The sequence below is a fragment of the Struthio camelus genome, chromosome 2 (genome assembly GCF_040807025.1).
Source record: "Struthio camelus isolate bStrCam1 chromosome 2, bStrCam1.hap1, whole genome shotgun sequence".
NCBI classification, from domain to species: Eukaryota; Metazoa; Chordata; class Aves; order Struthioniformes; family Struthionidae; genus Struthio; species Struthio camelus.
Window position 1 is genome coordinate 72,290,287 of NC_090943.1, and position 7,719 is coordinate 72,298,005.

The 7,719-nt window shown below is 43.1% G+C and overlaps 1 long non-coding RNA gene across 1 annotated transcript; it reads right to left on the reverse strand.

Moving 5' to 3' along the window:
- Positions 1–5,227: 5,227 nt before the first annotated feature.
- LOC138066183 (uncharacterized) lies at positions 5,228–6,831 on the reverse strand. Its single transcript, XR_011139425.1, has 3 exons — positions 6,468–6,831; positions 5,645–5,699; positions 5,228–5,563 (listed from the first exon to the last, which is right to left on the reverse strand). It is a non-coding gene; the product is annotated as an uncharacterized lncRNA (long non-coding RNA).
- Positions 6,832–7,719: the final 888 nt, after the last annotated feature.

Here is a 7,719-nt window from a genome sequence, read left to right on the forward strand (position 1 = left end):
CGCACTTTCACAATATCGTTCTCTCTTGCTTTTTGGGTATCTTTTTTTTTATTTGCTTTTGCCTGCTTTGCACATCCCATACGAAATGGTAAAGCCAATGAAGGATTCAGTTGTGATAAATGGTATGTGTTGCCATAAATTAGATCCACTGAATAAGGTATGCACTTAACAGCCCCTAACTTTTCGATGCTTAGCTCTCAGACAACAATCAAAAACCCAACCTAGTCTCCCTCTAAAGGGTATCATCAGCTGTTCAGCAAATAAACCTGAACACCCACGTGTGGCGTGAGAAACCAGCTGAAGCAGCTGATAAGAAACACAATGTAAGGCTTGAGTCTGATATCTCAGGCTGCTCCTCTCTAGAGTTTAGTGACTATTTGAAGGAAGAATACAGAACAGCACTGTCCTTATGGTATCCATATGTTGGAAGCCTCTTTTGAGCATAGCTGAACTTATATAGTCTTTTCCAAAGCCATTGTAACGATGATAGAATGGCAATTATTATATTCATTATTTTTATTACCATTTAAAAACAGAAATCCTGAGTTTAATTTTGCTTGGAGACAATCACCTTCTTCGAATGTAACTGGAATGATTTTTCACCTTTGGGTCATAAACTGTCAGAGCTTTTTCATGTCACAAACTCTTTCTATTTTGAGAGAAGTGAATGAATCTTCCTTCACTCTGTGAGGGAGTAATGCAACAGGACTGCCACCTTCTTAAAGGCTAAAAGCTTAGAAAAGTTGCCTAATTAATAGTACTCAACTGAGTGTTCCTATAGGCCAGCTTTCAAATGTCTCCTTGGAATTGTCTTCCTCCAACGTTCACCAAGATCAGTAGAATTAGGACTGAGGCCTATGGCTCTCAAAGAAATCGTGCATTATGAAGACAATGTTAACAGTATAAAACTATAGAGGTATAAGTCTTCAGTATAAAAAGAGCAGCAGAGCATTGCTCATATCTTCTACTATTAGCATTCATACAGAAAATTGTACTTAGCTTAAAGTCTTTCTTCATTGCCCTATTTATGACCTGGTGGACGAGGTCAAACCTGCCCATTTATCTCTGTTTTCTTTCTTCTGATTAACTTAAGGAAAAATTTAAGGAAAGCATACAGGAAGAATTTCTTTCTTCCTGTATGCTTTTGCATCATGTTATAATTTGCTGCATAGGAGGTTGTTTTCAGCATTTGTGCTTACTATTTGTTGTAGACAATACCCAGCATATAGCAGTTTAACCAAATTGGTCTCATGGAGTCAAATCGTCATCTCATGTAATTTCCTCTATGCATATCATATGAAAACATTATTATATGAGATTTGTACAAAAATGAAGAAGTGTCACTGTTTCACAGACCTACCTGTCTTTGTCATGAATATTTCCCCATTTGTAGTTGTATCAAAATCATTGCTGGATTTTCTTTATCTATTTCCTAGATGCAATTCTCTTCAAATTTTCACTAAAATCCTCTTTAAATGAAGGTGGTGTGTCAGTAAATTTGTACATCAATCAAGATTGGCTTCCAGTTAAGATTCAGACTGGTTTCCTATGCAATTCTTGTCTGACTTTCTATTCAGAGTTGAAAAGTACTTTATCTTTAAAAGAAAAGTTGTAATCACTAACTTGCTTGAATATGACTCTACAAAATGAAATGTTCATGTCTAATTTAGGATATCAAGTTATTGCAGATCGTGCTGTTTTAATTGGTATTCTAAAATTTCAAAATCTCTATTTAATTGATTTTTGAAGCTTACCGGGATCAGGTTTTGTATTCCTTTCAACTATTTATACTTACTTACAATTCCCTCATGAAACAGTTTTCAAAATTCCATTACCTGATTTTGGATAACTAATAACAACAAAATCATTTAATTTTTAAAAGTGTAATAGAATTTTTTTTATTGTATATTAGAATGTTATCTGCTTGTTGCTTTAACGATAGTCGTACCTGGAATGTAATGTACACTTTAGTTTGATTACAAGAGATGTTCTTATATACCTAAAATGGTCATTCCATATAGTATTGTATTTACTTGCAGAGAAAAGGAAAACTACAGAAAATATTTGCATTGCATCCATTTGAAAGCTTTTGCTTTTGTTTGTGAAGGTCATTCGCTTTTCCAAACATATGGCATAGTGTATTTCATAGCTAGGTATATTCATAAAATCATTACAAAGTTTTAACAGTCTTTTTGGCTTAAATTATTCCATACAAAATGCGTTCAGATAATTCAGGAAGGCCTCATATTATGTGAATGAGAGCACTGCCACTGCAAAGAAAGAGGAGGATGAAATCAGTTAAGAATAGTGTTCCTCCAACCTATCCAACCTATCAAAAAAAAAATTCCAGACATCTTCTTTCTGAAATCTCTGAATTCAGCACTGGACAAAACAACATAAGGGAAGTTTTACTTGTTTCCTTTAGTTGCACAGTGTTTTACGTTGCTGGCAACTTGTTTTCATCAGTCAATCAACCTCTCTTGTTCTCTACCACCTAACAGACCCGGTCACGAGAGACATTTTCCTTCATCCAAGCTAGAAGTTAGTTAGATGACCCATGCAGCATTAAGGTAAAACGTCACATGAAAGAGGAACTTAAGCCCAAATATCCAAATTTAATCCAGTCTTTTGTGTACATTGGTACTTTCGAAACCCACCACTTGCATTCATGAGTAATTCATTTTGTCAGTTGTCTTAGTAACCCTCTGTGAGAACAGGGCATTTCGATTTGGCTCATAACTATTATTCCTCTCAAATTCCCTGTGTTTAATTTGGTCTCTTCCTTGGGAGACCAAAGAGAGGAGAGACTTGGGAGAGTGCTTGCTATCTATCAGAGACCAGCTTGGAGGGAAGGGTAGAAAGGATGAGAATCTTGAAATCATCTCCACTCCACAGAGCTCCAGGCTTGCTAGGCACTAAATACTATTGCTATGCCCTTCTTAAAGCAATCTCACAAGTTGGACAGCATGATTTATTAGAGCTAAGAGACCTTACATTTGACATCAGATGTAACTAGCACAACTGCACCAGTTCCCAGCCTCATTTGATTCATACCCAAATTAATACCTCTTGGGCAGGATCTGAGCCAAAAGCCTCAGCATGCCATTCAACTGGGTCTCGAGGGTTTCATACATGCTCAGATTATGCATGCCTTTAATCCTATTGCACATTAAACAGCATGAATAGGACAACATCTTGGTCAGCTGAAATCCTAAAACAATATTTAGATCAGACTAACTGGTACTAAGCATCTTGTACTTAGCTGCTCCCCCAAACACAGATTGTCTCTCCTTGCCCACTGGGTCAGGGATCAAAAAGACTAAAACTTACAAATGATCCCCCGCTGGCTTCCAAATCCCAACCACAAAATCTTTGCTTAAAATCCTTTGGAAGAGTAGAAGTAGTCACTGAGGTGCAGCCGTCACTCAAAGTTGTCTCACTATTATCTTTTACTCACCTCATCTGTTTGAATTTATACTTAACTTCCACTTAAACTGTATTTGGCTGAAAACTGAAGTAGCATTTTGTTATAGTAGTATACTCTTGCATGCCCTAGCATGCAAGGTTGCTAATTAATGCTTCTGGGAGCTTCTACAGTACAAATAAAATGTCAGTTGCAGGCTGCAAGAATTGTCTCCCACTTCCACTAATGTCTGTTTTTCCTGATTACAGCTATCTAGCTTACAAATTTTTTGAGATATTGCCAATATTGAAGACCTATAATTACCATAAAGGAATTTAATAACTTGGTTGATCAGAGTGATAGAAAGTGGATGAGAGTTATCATCATGATTATCATTATCATAATCCCTTTATGGTCGCATGAGGAAAGTTCATTCAAAATACAGAATATTGAAATATGAACAGCTGATGGGGCGAGACGGGATCCACCTTACCAAGCGGGGCACGCGCGTCTTTGCCAACAGATTGGCCAGCCTGGTAAGGAGGGCTTTAAACTAGGCAAGATGGGGGAAGGGGAGTGGTATAGTGGCAGGGGAGTCAGTAAAACACCGTTCAAGCCAGGATGCCTCCAGCGGGTGCATACAACCAGGGGAGACAGCATGCAACATGGCTATGGAGGATCCTCTTGCACCTCTTCTGGGAAGCCTGTGTGCTTGACTGGCTCTCTCAAATGCCTGTATACCAATGCACGCAGCATGGGGAATAAGCAGGAAGAGTTAGAGATCTGTGTGCGGTCGCAGGGTCATGATCTCATTGCAGTGACAGAGACATGGTGGGATAGTTCACATGACTGGGATGCTGTCATGGATGGCTATGTGCTTTTTAGGAAAGACAGGCCAGGAAGGCGAGGTGGTGGAGTTGCTCTTTATGTGAGGGAGCAACTAGAATGTATGGAGCTCTGCCTCGGGGTGGATGAAGAGCAAGTTGAGAGCCTATGGGTAAGGATTAAAGGGCAGGGTAACATGGGTGACACTGTTGTGGGGGTTTACTACAGGCCACCTGATCAGGAGGAAGTCGTCGATGAGGCCTTCTACAGACAGCTGGAAGAAGCCTCACGATCACAGGCCCTGGTTCTCATGGGGGACTTCAACCACCCTGACATCTGTTGGGAAGACAGCACAGCTAGGCACAAACAGTCAAAGAGGTTCCTGCAGAGCATTGATGATAATTTCTTGACCCAGGTGGTGGAGACGCCAACGAGGAGAGGTGCAATGCTAGACCTTGTACTAACGAACAAAGAAGGTCTAGTTGGAGATGTGAAGGTTGGGGGCAGCCTTGGCTGCAGTGACCATGAGATGGTGGAGTTCAGGATCCTGCGAGGAGGGAGCAGGGCAATGAGTAGGATTGCAACGCTGGACTTCAGGAGAGCTGACTTTGGCCTCTTCGGGGACCTACTTAGGGGAATCTCCTGGGGTAGGGCCCTAGAAGGAAGAGGGGTCCAAGAGAGCTGGTTAATATTCAAGCGTCACTTCCTCCAGGCTCAGGATCAGTGCATCCCTCTGAGGAAGAAGTTCAGCAAAGCGGGCAGGAGACCTGCATGGATGAGCAAGGAACTCCTGGCCAAACTCCAGCAGAAGAAGGAAGTGTACAGAATGTGGAAAAGGGGACAGGCCACTTGGGAGGAATACAGGGACGTTGTCAGAGCGTGCAGGGATGCGACAAGGAAGGCTAAGGCCCAGTTGGAATTAAATCTGGCAAGGGATGTCAAGGACAACAAGAAGGCCTTCTTCAAATACATCAATAGCAAAAGGAAGACTAGGGAAAACGTGGGCCCGCTGCTGAAAGGGGCGGGTGCCCTGGTGACAAAGGATACAGAGAAGGCAGAGTTATTGAATGCCTTCTTTGCTTCTGTCTTCACTGCTAAGGCCAGTCCTGAGGAATTCCAGACCTTGGAGACAAGAGAGGAAGGCTGGAGAAAGGAAGACTCTCCCTTGGTGGAGGAGGATCGGGTTAGAGATCTTTTGTCCAAACTTGACATCCACAAATCCATGGGCCCCGATGGGATGCACCCACGAGTGCTGAGGGAGCTGGCGGATGTTATCGCTAGGCCTCTCTCCATCATCTTTGAAAGGTCCTGGAGATCAGGAGAGGTGCCTGAGGACTGGAAGAAAGCCAATGTCACGCCAGTCTTCAAAAAGGGCAAGAAGGAGGAGCCAGGAAACTACAGGCCTGTCAGCCTCACCTCCATCCCGGGAAAGGTGATGGAACAGCTCATCCTGGAGGTCATCACTAAGCATCTGGAGGACAAGAAGGTGATCAGGAGTAGTCAGCATGGATTCACCAAAGGGAAATCATGCTTGACCAATCTGATAGCCTTCTATGACAGAATGACTGGCTGGGTAGATGAGGGCAGAGCAGTGGATGTTGTCTTTCTGGACTTCAGCAAGGCTTTTGACACTGTCTCCCATCACATCCTCCTAGGTAAGCTCAGGAAGTGTGGGCTAGATGAGTGGACGGTGAGGTGGCTTGAGAACTGGCTGGATGGCCGAGCTCAGAGGGTTGTGGTGAATGGCGCAGAGTCAAGTTGGAGGCCTGTGGCTAGTGGTGTCCCCCAGGGGTCAGTCTTGGGTCCAGTCTTGTTCAATATATTCATCAATGACCTGGAGGAAGGGACAGAGTGCACCCTCAGCAAGTTTGCTGATGATACTAAACTGGGGGGAGTGGCTGACACACCAGAAGACTGTGCTGCCATTCAGAGGGACCTGGACAGGCTGGAGAGGTGGGCGGAGAGGAACCTCCTGAAGTTCAACAAAGGCAAGTGCAAGGTCCTGCACCTAGGCAGGAATAATCCCATGCACCAGTACAGGCTGGGGACTGACCTGTTGGAAAGTAGCTCTGCCGAGAAGGACCTGGGAGTGCTGGTGGACAACAAGTTAAACATGAGCCAGCAGTGTGCCCTTGTGGCCAAGAAGGCCAATGGGATCCTAGGGTGCATTAGGCAGAGTGTTGCCAGCAGGTCGAGGGAGGTGATCCTGCCCCTCTATTCAGCCCTGGTGAGGCCTCACCTGGAGTACTGTGTCCAGTTCTGGGCTCCCCAGTACAAGAGAGACATGGCACTCCTGGAGAGAGTCCAGCGGAGGGCTACCAAGATGATTAGAGGGCTGGAGCATCTCTCCTATGAAGAAAGACTGCAAGAGCTGGGCCTGTTCAGCCTGGAGAAGAGAAGATTGAGAGGGGATCTCATCAACGTGTACAAGTATCTGAAGGGGGAGTGTCAAGAGGATGAGGCCAGCCTCTTCTCCGTGGTGCCCAGCAACAGGACAAGAGGCAATGGGCAGAAACTGAACCACAGGAAGTTCCACCTGAACCTGAGAAAAAACTTCTTCACTGTGAGGGTGACAGAGCATTGGAACAGGTTGCCCAGAGGGGTGGTGGAGTCTCCTTCGCTGGAGATATTCAAAACCCGTCTGGATGTGATCCTGGGCAATATGCTCTAGGTGACCCTGCTTGAGCAGGGAGGTTGGACGAGATGATCTCCAGAGGTCCCTTCCAACCTAAACGATTCTGTGATTCTGTGATTCTGTAATACTGAAATAATATTTGGCTTCTGCTGAATGACAAAAAGCTGTGAACCCAAAATCATGTGCTTGGGTCCAAACAACAAGAACTTTGGGGCACTCGAGATGGTAGAAAACTTGTGCCCATGGGAGGATTATTAAAGCAACTAGTGTGAAGCAGTTGTGAAAAGGTAGGGCAAATTTCCAAACTATACTAGATCAGGTTATTTTAGCATAGAATAGCAGCACTAGTACCATTACAGAAGACATGGGTAAGACTTCGTCTGGAATATTTTATGCAGGATTAGTTACCTATGTTCAGGAAATATGAACCTAGATGCAGGGAAGATTCATCAGGTCATGAAGTAGCTGTGTTATGAGGAAAGATTAAAGTGAATTAGCTTGCTTAGCATCACTAAAAGAAGGTTTAGATACAGTAACTCTTAAATACAGTTGGGGTAAATAGTCAAGAGGAAGGAGAGTTGTTTAAGGAAAAGGATAATATCAACATAAGAAAGAGTAACAAATTAGTTATAAATACATTTCCTGATAACTAGAAAATTTCTTACCATCTAAGGAATGAACATATTTTCTTGCAAATAGGACAGTGCAGTATGGAACCTAAGTGTAAGCTGGATTTTGTTACTCTTATAGGAAAGATTTTGTAACTTATTAGGAGAATGCCAGTAAAGAAAAGATTAAGCTTGTTAAACGAATTATTAGGTGTCCAATGTACCAAGGGGGCCGAAAGGAGACTGAG